General features: G+C 51.7%; 1 protein-coding gene across 2 annotated transcripts in view; it reads left to right on the forward strand.

The window, feature by feature from the left end:
• Positions 1-16693, forward strand: part of ECE1 (endothelin converting enzyme 1) — a 128598-nt gene that overhangs the window by 36151 nt on the left and 75754 nt on the right. The window lies entirely within an intron of this gene.

Consider the following 16693-nt stretch of genomic DNA (forward strand, 5'->3'; position numbering starts at 1 on the left):
GGCTCCAGAGTTTCTGTCCTTAACCACAGAGGGGGAGTGACCGTCCTCCCCTGACTCCAGCCCAGGTTCTTTCTGTGTCTCATATCCCAGTGGGGACAAGACTGCAGTGCCTATGCCTGGGATGTAGCCCTAGAACTCTGGAGCCCCAGTGTGCCTGAGTGAGGGGAAAGGAGAGAGGGAGGGCCCTGTGGATCCTTTTAGAGGATGCGAGGTGCTGTCCTGGCCCAGTTCCAGTCCCGACTAGCGAGGAGCCAGCGCCAGATTCCTGCTAGGTGCCCTGCTGTTTCTGCAAACTGTGATAATCTCCGGAAACAGTGAATGATGGGCTCTGGCTGGGTCCAACTAAGCCCGCTGCAGGAGATGGGGAACTTTAAGAAGCTGTGGCTTATAGCCCAGGTACTGGGGAGTTTTAAAACTGCTCCTAGCAAGGGAAGCCCTGGGTAGGCAGGAAGGGGAGGGGGCTCTGAGACACGGCATCAGAGAAGGAGCCCTGGGGGACCTGCAGCATCGGCTCAGGCCCCAGCTCACCCTTCAGTACCCAAACTCAAGCCCCTCCCATGCACAAAGGCTGTTCACCGTCTCATTCAGAGGTTGGGGGTACTAGCCCTGTTTCACAAATGAGGAGGTTGAGGCTCAGCAAGGGCAAGTAACTTGCCTGAGGTCACCCAGCCAGTTTTCCTGGGCCCATGTCCAGGGCCCTGGACAGCCTCACGAGGGCTGCCTCTTTGGCTTTGTCTCTGATCCCAAAGGGTTTCTGGAACACACACCAGAGCTCCCTCAGGCCTCCTGGCCCCTCCCTCTCAGAAGACGCCCTTCCTCTTCTTACTCCCAATTTCAGAGAAGGGCTGTTTCCCCAAATAGAGAGTGCTTTGCCGTTTGTGGGGAGGATCCTGGCAACCCCTGGGGGTCCTACACAGGTGGCCTCTGGGGTGGGGGCTGGAGGGTAAGACTTCCGGTTGTCCCTCAGTGGCTAGGCCCTGGCAGGGTGTATGAGGGCAGGACAGCCCGTTCACAAATGCTTGTTAAACTAAAGCTGGGGCAAAGGGAGTGCCATTTCGGCTGAGACTCAAAAGGTTGGCCATTTTCTGACAGCACAGCAGAGAGTGAGGTTTACCAGGTGGAGGAAACAGCATGAGCAGAGGTCTGGAGGTCGAGAAGTGGAAAATGTCTCCAGGGGGAGGGCAGCTGCTTCCCACGTGGGTGGGAGCAAGCTCGTTCATGGTTCCAAGCTAAGAGTGAGTCAGGGGAGTTTTGAGGGGTGACACCATTCTAGACCTTCTGGGGGGATCCAGAAGGCGTGTGACCCATTGGGATCGCAGCAGAACTGAGCCAGGGTCCTTCTCTCTTCTGTCCTGCCCAGATCTCTGCCTGACAAGGATGCTCAAGGCGGGGCCAGCCTCTCAAGGGGGCAGGGCCTCTTCCCTGTGCCTGGCCACCTTTCACAGAGGCTTATCTGTCCCTTCCCATTTCCTGTCTGGAGCCCAGTGCCCTAGGAGCAGCGGCCCTGCATGGGTACAGCCTGGCCGCCACAACAGGTCTGGTCTCACCAGCCAGGCAGAGCTTCCACTTCGTACCTCAGTGGTACAAAGAAGCCCCAGCCCCAGACCCGGTGGGGACAAGTGACAGGAATGCCTCCTGGGTTGCAAGAAAATGTCCTCTGGGGACCCCTCTGCTGCTGACGTCCTCACATCAATGACTATAGTGATCACGTTTAAAACTTGCTTTTTATGAAATACTTAATATGTGCCAGCCACTGTGCTTGGCACTTTACACAGACTCTAGCGGTGTCTCACTAGATGCTCATAACCCCCTGCAGGGAAGCCACTGCCACCCTCACCGTGCAGAGGGAGGAAACTGAGGCTCCAAGAGGTGACGTGACTCGCTCAGCATCACACAGCTGCTAAGCAGCCAAATGTATCTGACCTTGAGATCTGTCTTCCACCCATGATGTGGAGATGCTAGCTCCGGCCCCCCAGAGTTGCTGTGAAGAGCAAAAGTGAATTAAAGGGAATGAGCCCGCTTTGGAAATGTTAAAGCCAGCATTACAGGGCCGGGGCTGGGGTAATGTGGACAGGAGTTCTAAGCAGGGAGCAGTCTGGGAGCTGACACCCATGCTGGACCCAGAGGAAGGGGAGAGTCTTGAGTGCAGGGAGACAAGGGAGTCCTCGGTGGACCTCAGTCATCCTAAGCCCAAGAGTTGGCTCAGTCCTCGCTGCCAGGCCCTTAGCATTCATGGCACAGGTGCAGGGCTTTGGAAGGAGCACTGGGTCGGGAGTACAGAAGCCTGGCTTCTAGTCCTGACTGTGTCTCTGACTCAGCATGTCCGGGGGACCTCAGTTAGTTCATCTGTAGATTGGGGGGGTTGGTCAGACAGGGCTCATGGAGACCTTCCTTGACTCCTCCCCAGAGGCTTGAGCACACCTCGCTGCTGTCCTTTCTTTGTAATACTCATCGCTCTCTGCAGTGAGGCCATCACTGTACTGGTTAGGGTCAAATTGGAGTCACATTGCCTGGGTTCAAATCCCAAATGCCTTAGAGCTGGATGATCTTGACTGTAACCTTTCTGTGCCTCAGCTTTCTCACCTACAAAATAGGGTCAATAATATGGCCGGGCGCGGTGGCTCAGGCCTGGAATCCCACTTTGGGAGACTGAGGTGGGCAGATCACCTGAGGTCAGGAGTTCGAGACAGCCTGGCCAACCTGGTGACACGCCGTCTCTACTAAAAATACAAAAATTAGCCGGGCGTGGTGGTGGGCACCTGTAATCCCAGCTACTCAAGAGGCCGAGGCGGGAGAATCGCTTGAACCCAGGAGGCGGAGGTTGCAGTGAGCTGAGATTGCGCCATTGCACTCCAGCCTGGGCAACAAGAGCGAAACTCCAAACTCCATCTGAAAAAAAGAAAAAAAACACTTAACATATAGTATGTGGCACACAGTAAGCACTCAATAAATGTAAGATGCTATCGTTAATATTGCGACTCTTAGTAACATTGTTTATTGTGTCTCCCTGTATTACAATTCAAGCTCCTGACAGCAAAGGCTTTGTTTTGTTTAATCTGTTCCTGGTGGGAAGCTCATTTTTTGGCACATAGTAGGTACATAATAAATATTGGTTGAATGAATGAATGAGCGAATGAATGAATGAGCAAATGAATACACAGACAATGATATTGACATCCCCAGCGTCCAAGAGGCTCCATATGGCTGGATGTGGAGAAGGATGGATGCTGCGAAGACAAACCCAGGCCAGCTGCTTGCTCAGGGCCCAGCCAGCCCTCTTTGTTCCTAGCAGCCCTCGGGGCAGGACCTGTCTTAGTCTGCCCTGATGGGGGTCCATTCCACTCAGAACAGAGGGTTCTCTCTGGGGATCGAGGTGGCTCCCTGTCCTGCCACTATGACCACAGCAGTATTTGTGGGTGTCTGATGCTGTTTCCCAGCTCAGATTCCAGCCACCAGGCATGGGGGCGAACGTAGATTTTTCCCTGTGCTCAGCAGCCCTCCCTCCCAAACCCGCAGAGTGGAGCCCAGCCAGTTGTCTCTTTACCACCCGTACCCGCCCTTTCCAGAGGCTGCTCTCACGAACTGAAATGCTCCCACTGCCCCTTACACAGCTCCCTTGCCTCCCTCCTGTTCTAGAATTTCCAGATGGGACTGCTGACACAGCGGTTCTCCTGTGAGTCCTTCTTGGCCCCTAGTGGTCTGAGCGACCCTGAGGACGTTGGTGTATGTGCCCAGTTTTGAGAGTGAGGGACAGATTGTTGTGCCATTCTCTATACAGAGGAAACGAAAACTCAGAGGGGAGGTTTGCTGGAACGTTTACAGTTTGTCGGAGGCCTGAGTTGGGATTCACTCAAGTCTGTTTATTTCTTTTGCCTTCATTCATTCATTCAACTCGTATTTCCTGAGTACCTGCTCTCTGTCAAGCACTGCAGAGCAGTGTTCATGGTGCCTGCCCTGCCCAGGGATCCAAATGTTTATCAGACCAGAAGTTAGCCTGGCTTTGTAGACAGTGTGTACACCAGTGTTGTCCCATGGAACTTTCTGGGATGATGGAAACGGCCTGTGTCTGTGCTATCGAGCCTATGTGTGGCTATGAAGCACTTGACATGTGGCTAGTGCAAAGGAGGGCTGAATTTTTCACTTTATTTTTAATTAATTTGATTGAAATAGCCACATGTGGCACATGGCACTTCTATGTTGGATGTTGTAGTTCTGCATAGATCTTTGAAGATGTCATTCAAGGCCTTAACCTGTGGGTTTCAAACTCAAATGTAAGCAGGGACCAAGCATGGGACCGGGCTGATTTTCCAGAGGCATCTTCAGTTGTGTCTTCTTTCCCAATCGTCAGTATGTTCAGCAGTACAAAGGAATCAGACCTATCTGATCCAGACCTATCTTTCAGTTTTCCTTTTTTTTTTTTCTTAATAAGGTGTAATTTCCATTAGAGTGAAATGCATAAGTGAGGGTTGAGGACTTTTGACAAATGTAGACACCTGTGTAACCACAGAATCAAGATAAAGGGTATTTCCAGGACATTCCCATTCCCCAGAACATTCCCTCATGCGCCCTTCCAGTAAGTCTCATCCTTGGAGGTGGCTGCTGTTCTGATGTCTGTCGCCATATGGTTTAGTTTTCTTGTTTTGAAGCTGCATGTAAATCATTTCACTGTTGACCAAGACAAGGATATGATAAATATTTCTCTCTTTTTTAAAAGTAAGAAACAACATTGACATGATGAAAATTGGCAGCTCACCCTGGGGCCACAGTGAGGAGGAGATAAGGGGTTGGGGTGGGCTGTGGAACCCCAGGGACTCGTGGCCTGTCCAGAGGAGGTGGCCACTCCTCAGCCCCAGCCACCACGTGGAGAATATGGTCCCAGCATTGCCGTATCTATTTTTTTTTTTTTTTTTTTTTTTTGAGAAGGAGTCTTGCTCGGTCGCCCAGGCTGGAGTGCAGTGGCGCCATCTCAGCTCACTGCAAGCTCCGCCTCCCAGGTTCATGCCATTCTCCTGCCTCAGCCTCCCAAATAGCTGGGACTACAGGCACCCGCCACCACACCAGGCTAATTTTTTGTATTTTTTAGTAGAGACAGGGTTTCACTGTATTGGCCAGGATGGTCTCCCTCGTGATCTGCCTGCCTCGGCCTCCCAGAGTGCTGGGATTACAGGCATGAGCCACTGCGCCCGGCCTTTTTTTTTTTTTTTTTTTTTTAAAGGAAAATGGAAACTATTCATTTTTTAAAAATAATATCCCCAAAATGTTACATTTCAAAAACTTCTAAGCCAGGCACGGTGACTCACGCCTGTAATCCCAACACTTTGGGAGGTTGAGGCAAGCAGATCACCTGAGGTCAGGAGTTCGAGACCAGCCTGGCCAACATGGCAAAACCCCATCTCTATTAAAAATACAAAAAATTAGCCAGATATGATGGCGCATGCCTCCTAGTCACAGCTACTTGGAAGGCTGAGGCAGGAGCATTGCTTGAGCCTAGGAGTTGGAGGTTGCAGCGAGATGAGATGGTGAGCCTGTATTCCAGCCTGAGCGACAGAGTGAGACCCTGTCTCAAAAAACAACAACAACAACAACAAAAAAAAAATTTCTAGGGCAGTAGGCCAAATAATTCACATCTGTGGGCCAGATGGCCAGTTTGTGAGTTCTGCTTTGGGCCAGTTGGAATGTTAGTAATAATCACAGCTGGTATTTCCTGAGTGCTTCCTTTGTTTCAGGTCCTGTTCTAAGTGCTCTCTATTATTAAGTCATGTAATCCTTGTAACAATTTATTAATAGATCCATTTTACAGATGAGCAAGCTGAGCCATAGAGAGGGATTAAGTGATTTGCCCAAGGTTACGGAGTGAGTGCTTGGGAGAGCCGGGATTTGAATTCTGACTGTTTCTCCACAATCTGTGTTCCCCACCACTACAAATGTTCCCCTCGAGGGCAAGGGTGGAGGGTGAGGCCGCTGGGGATGGTTATGCCACTTGCGTGGAGCTTTGACAGCCACCATGGTACCACCTCCCTGAACAGGTGAGGAGAGAGTACCTCGGCCCCACCCTGCTGGGATTGCCCTGGCTTGGGCACTTTGCTTGTCTGGGCACCTTGGCTATCAGTTGGTGGAGCCCAGTTTTAGGGAGTTCTGGGAAAGCAGCCAGTGTTGGGGCTGGGTAGATGGAAGCCTGGTGGATGAGGAGCCATGAGAGGCATAGAAAGCACTGGGCAAGTGGGGGCAGAAATAGCAGGAGCCTGCGGGGGCGGCAGGGGAGAGCGGGAGATGAGGATAGAGAAATCGGCCAGCCCAGGCCCAGGGCCACAGCAGGCTGCCGCTGCCCAGGAGCCAACAGCTGGGGCATTCCTGCCCCCGGTGATTCATCTGGACAAGGCTGTCATTTGGGGAAGGTATGGGAGGGGAATATAAACATCACCAGGCAAAACACTGCTACATTTCCATCATCACCTTCCACCTCCAGAGGGGGCAGGGCGGGCCAGGGGAGGAAACTGAGGCCCAGGGAGCACTCGGCTTGAACTCATGCCAGGACTTCTGGCTCCCACTCTGGCGTTCTGTGCATTCCTCAGGGCAGGAGGTTGGGAAAAGGGTCTGTGGTCATTTCTGGAGCCTGAGAAGGGGCATGGCGGGAAGGGGCCAGCAGACACATCCAGATCCTCTCTGGCCCTTATCTTACTTGTAAGTCACTGAGTCAGGGCCTGATATGCAGTAAGTGCCAAATAAGTATTTGCCATTATTATTGGATTTTCCTAATTTGATCCTCACACCCAGTTCTGAGATACGAGCTGTAATCATCACCGTTTCACCAATGAGAAAGTTGAGGCTCAGACAGGTGGACTGCCCAGGTCACAGAGCCAGAAAGTTGTTGGCAGGATTAAAAAGAGTGATGTGTGTAGAGCGCTTAGCACCACCTTGGTGCACAGCAAGGGGCTTGGTGTGGGGCCTGGGCCAGAAGAGGGGGAGGTGGCAGGACTGGTCAAAGAGGGCCTCCTGGAAGAGGTGGCATGGGGCTGGACGTGGGGAACTTAGCCTGTTACGCTGCTGGTTCCTTTAGGGCCAAGGTTGGTTCCTGACTAAGACCTAATGCCCGCTGGGTCTCCCCACTCTGAGAATGCACTGCCTGCTAGAATGCTATGCGGTTTTGGGCCGGCACTTGGGCCTCACGTGCTTTCCTGCAGCTCCACATCAGGGGAGCCTAGTGAGCCTGGCCTGGAAGGGGCGGTCTGGCCTCAAGGTGGCCATGTCACCTCTCTGAGCCTCAGTCTCCTCATCTGTGAAATGGAAACAGTGCTACCTACCACACAGGGTTGTGGTGAGGGCCTGGCATCACAGAACTTGCAGGAGATGGCTGTTGAATTGGCCTTTTTTTTTTTTTTTTTTTTTTGAGACAGGGTCTCACTCCGTCACCCAGGCTGGAGTACAGTGGTGCGATCTCGGCTCACTGCAACCTCCACCTCCTGGGTTCAAGTAATTCCCCTGCCTCAGCCTCTCAAGTAGCTGGAACCGCAGATGCGAGCCACCACGCCACCATGCCTGGCTAATTTTTTGTACTTTTTTTTTAGAGATGGGGTTTTGCCCTGTTGCCCAGGCTGCTCTCTCCTGAGCTCAAAGCAATCCTCCCACCTCAGCCTCCCAAACTGCTAGGATTATAGGTGTGAGCCACTGTACCCAGCATGAATTGGCTTTTTAAGAACAGAAGTCAGACACAGCCCCAAGCCAGCCTAGGGAAGTTCGGTCCGTATGTGAGCTCAGAACCCAAACATTCTCACTCCTGCTTTTCACCTGTGTACTTTGAGAGGGTCAGGAGGAGACACACCCTCTTCAGCTTTGTCTACACTGGACCTGAGTGCTAGGGAACAAGTTTGCCATTATTGTCCACCAAACCCAAGAGCAGCAAACACTTAATGGAGCACTTGCTGTGTACCGGGCACTACGCAAAGCACCTTATATTTTCATTTTAGTCCTAGGAAACAGGCTCAGTAGCTGGATGTTGAGCAATCAGCTAGTGGTGCTGGAGTGGAGACTTGAACCTATGTAGTCTGGCTTCAGAGTCTATGCTCTTAAGAAGAAAAAGAAATCTATCGGAAAGGAGCAAAAATAGTAATTCAGGGCTGGGCACGGTGGCTCACGCCTGTAATCCAAGCACTTTGGGAGGCCAAGGCAGGCAGATCACTTGAGGTCAGGAGTTTGAGACCAGCTTGGCCAACATGGCAAAACCTCATCTCTACTAAAAATATAAAAAATTAGCCAGGTGTGGTGGCACACACCTGTGGTCCCAGCTACTCGGGAGGCTGAGGTAGGAGAATTGCTTGAGCCTAGGAGGTGGAGGTTGGAGTGAGCTGAGTTTGCACTGCTGCACTCCAGCTAGGACAACAGAGCAAGACTCTGTCTCAAAAAAAAAAAGTCATTCGGGGCAGTCTTTCTGTTGCAAAGCCTTTTCACGTGTGTGATGCAATTTTGTCCTTAGGACACCTGATGAGTGCGGTGTTACCATCCCCCTCTTAGAGGTGAGGAAAATGGGCCCCAGAGAGGGACACGACCTGCCCAGAGCCACCCACCTGACTCCAAGCCTGGTGTTCTTCTCCCTGCTTCTCAGCCGCCTCTTGGGGAGACAGTTGCCCAGCTGGAATGGTGGCAGCCAGCAGGCCAGCAGCAGGGAACCGTGCACGTCCCACAGCCCCCATGTGCTGCCTCCAGTGGGTGAGCACCATCCCGGCCCATGCCATGGTTTCCTGCTTCCACCCGACCCGTGATCTCAGAGCTTAGAGCCACCAGTTCTCAGAGACAGTTGAGTGATTTTTCAAACTCCATTCCTTAGAACCCCTGAGGGAGCTGGGTTCAGGGTCAGGATATGAGCTCATTGAGTGCCTAAGTGGCAGCTCCACTTACATCTCTTTTGTATTTTGGGTTGCCGTGTTTAGTTTTTTAAATAAAGGACTCTATGGGACGAAAAAAAAATCTGTTTGCAAACCACTGTTCAGATCCAGCAACTACTTCCCCATTTTACAGATGAAAAATGGACAGCAAAGCTCATTTTTTCCCCATAAATGACAGTAATATTCAGGCATTGTTCTAAGTCTTGTTACTCATTTTATCTTCACAAGCCTATGAGGTAGACACTGTTGTCATCTCCATTTAGATGAGGACACTGAGGCTCAGATGGTGAAGTAGCTTGCCCAAGGATTAGAATCCAAGGAGCCTAGCTCCCAAGTCCACACCCTCAGCCGCCTGCAACCTGACAGACATACTATCTCTTTGTATCCTGAAGCGGGATGCTACTTGCTGAGGCCCAGGGTAAGGCAGTGTTAGAACTGGGACCCAGATGTGGATCTCCAGCCTCCCAGCCCTATTCCTGTTCCTTCTGCTGTCCAAGACATCGCCTGGGCTGAAGAGGGAACCCTGGCTCTGTCATTTTCTAGCTGTCTGACCTTGGACTAGTGAATGGACTTCTCTGAGCCCGTTTTCTCACCTTAGAAGAGAGATAACAGTACATCATGCGGTCATCATGAAGGTTAGACAAGATCAACCACATGAGTCGGCTGGCATCAGGTTCATGGATCTAAGGAGTCCCCAGAGCTTCCTGCCCCACCCGCTTCCTCCTTCCTCTGCCCAGCCCTTACCCACCCACTCACCTGTGTAACACAAATACTAATTACAACTGACTCCATGAGCTGCTTCCTGGTTGAGCACAATTACTGGGCAGCTCAGTCATCACCATTATACCATATCATTCAATGAGACGGGTTAACTTTGTCTTAAGTTGTACATGATTAGATCAGCAAATTGTCAGGGAGCACTTGGTCTCTTCAGATTGGGACTTCCCCAGCCTTGTCATCCTGCACAGCCCAGGACATCACACAGGAGCACAGGAGCATGAGGAGGTGCAGGGGCATCTGTGGGTAGCCCTGGAGTCAGGGCCAGCTGCTTTCTGGTCTGCTTTGCAGTTTGTGCTTGGAGAAGATCAGAGTGGACAACTCAGCCCCTTAAACCCAGCTGGGAGGTGACACCTGAAGTCGTAAGGATGCAGCAGGTGAGGCAGGGTGGGTTAGAAGGAGGTGGTGACTGCCATCTTATCCGATGTCATGGGAAAACCTGGGTTCAAATCCCGGCTTTGCTGTTTACCAGATGTGTGACTTAGGGCGAGTTACTGATGCTCGTTGCACTCCAGTTGTTTCACACTTGCAAGGAGCTGACATGTGCCACCAAGCCCCAGGTCTAGTGCCTGGCACACCACGGGTCTTCTCTAGTCGTTCCTTCCCTCCCATGTGCTGCTTCTCTGCTAGGCACTGGGCTGAGGCCTTTCCGTGGCTCACTTTTTTAAGACGTGTAAGGATCCTTTGGGGTCGGCACCATGATCATCTCCATTCACATCCGTGGAAAGATGTGAAAGCCAAAGCATAAAAATGAAGTGAAATGACTTGGTCAGGGCCACACAGCCGCACTTAGCTGCCGGTCACTGTGTTGGGATGAGATGCCAGAAGCATGCTGCTGCGGAGCACTGAGGAAGGGTCACTGTGAAGCCCGAGAGAGCTGCCTGGAGGAAAGCGCTTTAAGCTGAGGAGCCAGCCGGAGAAAGAAGGCAGACTCGAACTCCTGAGGGAGCCGGGAGGGAGGGTTTAGCAAGCCAAAGTTCGTGGGCTTCATCCTGCCAGCTCCAGGGAGTCGATGTGTGAGGCAGTCCCACTTTAGAAACTCCTGCCCAGGCCAAGCGTGGTGACTCATGACTGTAATCCCATCACTTTAGGAGGCTGAGGCCGGAGGATCGCTTGAGCCCAGGAGTTAGAACAGCCCGGGCAATACATTGAGACCTTGTCTCTACAAAAAAATGTTTAAAATTAGCTAGGCATGGTGCTACCCACCTGTGGTCCCAGCTACTCAGGAAGCTGAGGCAAGAGCATCACTTGATCCCATGAGTTTAGAGGCTGCAGTGAGCCATGATCACACCACTGCACTCCAGCCTGGGTGACAGAGCGAGACCTAGTCTCTTAAAAAAAAAACAACAACAAGAGCCATGGCTCACGTCTGTAATCCCAGCACTTTGGGAGGCCGAGGTGGGTGGATCATCTGAAGTCAGGAGTTCGAGACCAGCCTGGCCAGCGTGGTGAAATCCCGTCTCTACTAAAAATACAAAAATTAGCCGGGCATGGTGGCGGGTGCCTGTAGTCCCAGCTACTCGGGAGGCTGAGGCAGGAGAATTGAATCGCTTTAACCCAGGAGGCAGAGGTTATAGTGAGCCAAGATTAAGCGACTGTACTCCAGCCTGGGTGACAGAGTGAGACTGTGTCTCAAAAAAAAAAAAAAAAAGAAAAAAGAAAGTTCTGCCAGGAGCTAGCCAGGAGCTGAAGGACTAAAGGGAGCTACAGTAGGAGATCAAGGGGGTCGGGAGTCACCGGGGAAGGCATGCCGAGGGGACAGAACCCAGTGGGCCTGGACAGAGGACCAGAGATGATTGATGGAGGCTGCCAGGCAGGTGGACACGGTGGGCAGGTCAGTGGCCTGTATCAGGTAGGAGTGAGAGGCTGCTGACCAGGTTTGGGGCTTGGGCATGGGGTGGCCTCCACAGCAGGCACTGAAGAATGGGCCAGCAACACTAGGTAAGATTCCCGGTGCTCCCCAGGGCCTCTGGCAGTTGAGTCAACACTGGGCCACGTGAGTGAGTGCTTCCCAGTGCTGTGTGTGCGGAGGCAAGTCTCCTGCTGCCAGCACATTCACGGGAGGCCAGCCCTGGGACTCGGGGCCACGCCAGAGTGGTTGGCTCACAGGCTGGCAGGGCTGCTGCCTTCTCCAAGGGGCAGTTAGCAACCTTGACCTCCTACCTCTGCCCTGTGCCCTTGGCCTTCGAGTGTCTCCCTGAGTCTCACCTTGCGGCCTCCCCAGCCCCTGCCCATCTGCTGCCTTCCCCTGCACAGGCCCTCAGTTCCATCTGAGCCCTTGGTGGTGCAAAGGGGAGTCTCCCTCTCCAGGCCCCAGCAGTTATATCTGTCCCTATTTCCCACATCCCAGATGGGTGGCCCGTAGCCTCTGAAGGAGGTTAGCCTAGAGAGCCAGGCCCCGGGTAGGAGGCACAAAAAAAGGAGGTGAGGCACCAAGATAACCAGGAAGATCTGGGTTTGGGCTCCAGCTCTGGCAAGCTGCTTCCTTTCTCTGAGCCTCAATCTCTGCATCTGTAAAATGGGGATCCCAGGACTTATCCCACAAGGTGATTGTAAAACACAAATAAGAGTATAAAAGAGTCTTGAGAACTGGGCAATGTCAAGGTCAATGACTCTGTTTTGTTTCGTTTTACTTTATTTTATTTTATTTCTCTCTCTTTTTTTTGTAGTTGAGACAGGGTCTTGCTCTGTCACCCAAGCTAGAGTGCAGTGGCGTGATCTCAGCTCACTGTAGCCTCAACCTTCTAGGCTCAAGCAATCCTTCCACCTCAGCCTCCCAAGTAGTGGGGCCACAGGTGGATGCCACCACACCTAGCTAATTTTTTTAAAAAATTTTTTGTAGAGACAAAGTCCCACTATGTTACCCAGGCTGGTCGCAAACTCCTGGGCTCAAGCAGTCTGCCCTCCTCGCCTCCCAAAGTTCTGGGATTACAAGCATGAGCACCGGGCCGAAGGGTACATGATTTCTATTAATAACTCATATTTGACTTCTTGCTGTTGATATTAACCTCCATCACCTAGGCAATCTGTTATTTTCACTGAGTTTACAGCAGGGCTAGAGTAACAACAAATGTTGGCTGAACAAAGGCCAAGACTGGAAAATGTGGATGAGGGCAGAAGCAAATGGGAGGGGTGGTGAGGAAGACAAGGAGAAGCAAGCAGAAAGAGGTGGCCTGCGCAGGATGTCCCTCTGGTGCGGTTCACGCAGGGCTGGGCTGCTGGATGCCAGGCAGTTCACGTTCTAGCTTACTCGGTATTTACAACGGCCCTTTTACGGATGAAGAAACTGAGACCTGAGGGTAAAAACAACATGTCCAAGGTCACATGAGCCAGCAAACCTGTGCTTGGGCTCAGGTCTGTCTTAACTGCCTGATAAATGTTGTTTCTAACTCTGTTCCACAAAGGATTCATGATAGGTTATAAATAAAACAGATTCAGTAAAATGACACGCAATACCAAATGGAAAATCAGAATCACGGAAAACAGAATGGAAAATGTGGACAAGGAAAAAACTGAACCTAAAGGCGAGTTTCTGATTTGGCTATGAGTTTCCTGGCAGCCAAAGAAAAAAGAGATACAAACTGATTCCTGTTATTAAAAAGTAAAGAAGCAGCTTACACTTTCAGGAACTTCATAGTAAATTTAAGAATAAGTTAATCACACGGAAATTTCTCTGGTGAAAAATACTGGGAAATATAATGGATAATGTAATAATAATAAATGTCAAGTGGCATATCTTTAGAAATGATAGCCATATCTTTATATCTTACCCCTTGGCCAAAGTTGTCTTACTTGGGTTTGTTTTTGTTTTTTTGCGACAGGGTTTTGCTGTGTTTCCCAGGCTGGTCTTGAACTCCTGGCCTCAAGCAATCCTCCCGCCTGGGTCTCCCAAAGTGCTGGGATTGCAGGCATGAGTCACCATGCCCAGCCAAGCACTTTACCTATATTAACTCATTTAAGTGTCACCAGAGTCCTATGAGGGAGGTACTATTATTATCATCATCCTCATTTGACAGATGAATACTGAGGCACAGAGAGGCTAAGTCTCTTGCTCAGGGTCACACAGTTGGGAAGTTCAGACTGGGGATCTGAAATGAGGTTTAGATCCAGAGCTTTTACCCGCTACATTACAGCATCTGTTAAATATAAGTGTTTAGCTACCAGATAATATGAGTGTATTTTAGATGACATGTAAAGATTTAACAGATCCCAGCCAATTACCGGCACCAAAAGTAGTAACTGATGGGGACTTCGGCCACAAAGGGCAGCGTCTCTAAGGAGCTGAGGCTTAGAGACAATGTGAAAGCAGCTGTGGAGGGTATGGCTCAGTCCCAGGCCTCAGAATTTCACATGTGGGGCTTCCCTTTTCCACTTCATCACCCCAAGATGCCTTAATGATCCCCCGCCTTTGGCCAACCAAACGCAAGAGCCATATGAGTGACTAATGTCGTCTGGGCAAAGGGGGTCATGCCCAGGTGCCACCAGGCCAGGAGGCTTTTGTCGCCAGAAACCTGTGCGTGTTTATATTTCTCGTTTCTGCTCACCCCAGGCCTTTGATTTCCAAGGGTGGAGTTTCCAGAGCTGGGCACAGTTGCACCTTCATCTGGCTGTCATCACTTCCTCTGTGCAGCTGGGGCACCGGGGACTGAGGACGGGGCAGTCCACAGGGAGCCATGGTTCCACCCCTCCACTCTTGGTTTCTGCCAGGCCCTCCTCTTGAACACCAGACCCAGATTCAACCCAGACTTCTCCTCCACGGCTGCACAGTGCCAGGAAGGGAACTGAGAAGACCAAAGCGGAGGTTCTTTACCTTCCCCAACGTGCTCGGGCCCAGGCGTGGCACCCACAACCGCAAATGAGACAATTAGGGAGGATAAATGCTGGCTGCCCTGTCAGCCCAGAGCCTCAGTCTGCCCAGGGCACCCAGGCTCTGTGAGGTTCCCACCTGAAGAAGCAGTTCATCTTCCACAAGGAGCACAGGACCAAGAGTCCAGGACCCAGGTTCGAGGCCCAGCTCTGCCACTTTCTCGCCGCGGGGCTCGGGTTCTCTGGAGGCAGCGTAATGGAGTCGGTGGGTTTGGCAGGGGGAAGATTCGCATTATGGCTCCCTCAGTCTCCAGGCAGGTGACTCAGGGCTGTGGGGAGGTCCTTTCTCCTCCCTGACCCTTGGTCATCTCATTTGTAAAGCGGAGGTGATGATTCTCATCTCAGGGACGAGGCACTGTGGGGTTAGGAGAGAACTTGTCAAGTGGCATGGTTGGTTTTTGGTCTATCCAGGCCCCTCCCCATCTCCGTAAGCTGGAAGCGATACTTGTGAGGCTGAGGCTCTAGGTGGGTGTGGGGAGCCATTGAGGTAGTGAATGGAAGGCCCTGGGCGAAGGGCCCCAGGCAGCTGTTGAAATGTCAGTCACTCACTGTGGACTTCCCACCAAGCAGAGCCCGCCAAGCCTTTCCCGTCTGAGGTGGGTTCAGTTTCACTACCGGGCTGAGGCAGGCATCTCAGGAAGGGGCCCTCGGCTTTTGTGTGCTGAAAAATAACCAGGCTCCATCTCTGCTGATTTCTGCTTGGGAGTTCCGTGAGCTTCCTGCATCATCTGTCCACAGACAGGCTGCCGCAGGGTGGACATCAGAGTCCCTGGGGTGGCTTCCGGCCTCCCTCCCTTGCCTCCCGCCTTTGCTCAAACATCTGTAGAGGCTCCAGCCCCAGATTAAGCCCTTAAGGCGACAGGGTCCCACGAGACCCAGCCTCTGCCATCAGGGTTCTCCTGTCTAAAATGCTGTGTGCCTCAGTAAAAGGCAGCATGGGGTAGGGTGGCTGTGTGGGGACACAGAGCCAGGGACCAAATGCTGTCTGGGGTCCCTGGAGGGGGGTCAGGAGAGCTTGCCAGAAGGGGGAAATCTCTGAAATGAGACAGAAGGAGGAGGAGCCATCGCTTAACCGCACCTGGGCGAGTTACTTCCCTGGGCCTCAGTTTCATTCTCTGTAAAAGGAACCAGTGATACCCACTTCTGAGGGAAGGGTGAGAAGCTTAAAAGAGATAGTGGGTATAAAAGAACTGACAAATCCCTTACACCACCCGGGTGAATCCCTTACACCACCCAGGTGCCCAGGGGAGATGTTCTGTGAACTGAACTTCTTTTTCAAAAGTCTTTTCCTCTGGCAGTCGACACCTGGTAACGTAGTGTAACCAAGTGTCCTATTCTAGAAAAAGCCCAGCTGCAACCCAGCAGTAAGTGAAGCAGCCTCAGAGTCCCCTCTCTCTCTGGGATGGGTAATGGAAACTCCTCCACCCGGTGGGAGTGAGGCAGAAGTCTCCAGAATTCAGAGCCTTCCCATGCACCCTGCCTCCCCAGGGCCTGTGACCTTTAGATGTGTTCCCTGTTTCTGTAGGCATTATGAAGTTAGTTGCAGGAGAATTCTTGAGAACTTGAAGGCACTTGTCCTCTACTTGTCCCCCCTTTGATTTTAACAACCGTTTGTTGAGCACCTACTCTGTGCCGGGTGATGGAGAGTCTCTGTTGGACAGGCCAGACAAGGTCCCAGCCCCAGTAAAGCTGTGGATTCTGGGGAGGGACAGAGAGAGTGATGATAAAGACATGGAAACAAAACAGTCTGCAACAAGTACTGTAAAGGAAAACAAACAGGATGCTGTAACAGAGAATTTGGGGGACTACTTAGGGTTCCTGGGACATTTGAGGAGCTGGTAGGCTGAGATCTGAAGTTGGAGCTGACCACGGGAGGAGTAGAGAGGAGGAAAAAATGTTCCAGATAGAGACAACAGCAGCTACAAAGGTCTTGGGGGAAGGGGAAACTTGTAGAAACTGAGGAGTTGCGTGAGGAGGTTGGGGGGTGGGGGTGGGGCGCCGGCAGCACAAGATGAGGGCCCAGAGTGGGCAGGGACCATGGGGCCTGGTGAAGGGTTTGGATTTCATTCCAGGGACAGTGGAGGGTTTTTAAGCAAGGGAGTGGTAATATCAGAATTTTATTTTTATTTTATTTATTTACTCAGACAAGATCTTATTGTGTCATCCAGGCT

Source organism: Pongo abelii, chromosome 1, assembly GCF_028885655.2.
Source record: "Pongo abelii isolate AG06213 chromosome 1, NHGRI_mPonAbe1-v2.0_pri, whole genome shotgun sequence".
In the NCBI taxonomy this organism is placed as follows: domain Eukaryota; kingdom Metazoa; phylum Chordata; class Mammalia; order Primates; family Hominidae; genus Pongo; species Pongo abelii.